Raw genomic sequence first — 335 nt, 5'->3', positions numbered from 1 at the left:
TAGTCTTATCAGAATATAGTCTTTATCTTTATTTTCTGCCATCCATTAGAATTCGTTACATATTGCTATTATCTCTTAGCAATGCTGTCCTCTCTGAATGTTTTCCTTAAGGACAGTCAAGCACCATACAAACACACACGTACGTGAACAAATATTTTATATTTTTTGCTATATATTGTGAACGTGTCTGCCATTTTTTTAGCCACAATTATTTCCCGTTAGCAAAACACTGGCTGCCGGGACATGGCGAGCGCTCTAAGCAAAATTCATTCTCTTATATAGAGGCATCTGGGGAATTTTCTTGCTGAAAAGCGTCACCACTTTTACACGCCCCC

This window comes from Penaeus monodon, chromosome 8 (genome assembly GCF_015228065.2).
Source record: "Penaeus monodon isolate SGIC_2016 chromosome 8, NSTDA_Pmon_1, whole genome shotgun sequence".
Lineage (NCBI taxonomy): Eukaryota > Metazoa > Arthropoda > Malacostraca > Decapoda > Penaeidae > Penaeus > Penaeus monodon.
The sequence above is the reverse complement of the archived record's forward strand: the minus strand, read 5'-3'. Positions refer to the sequence as shown.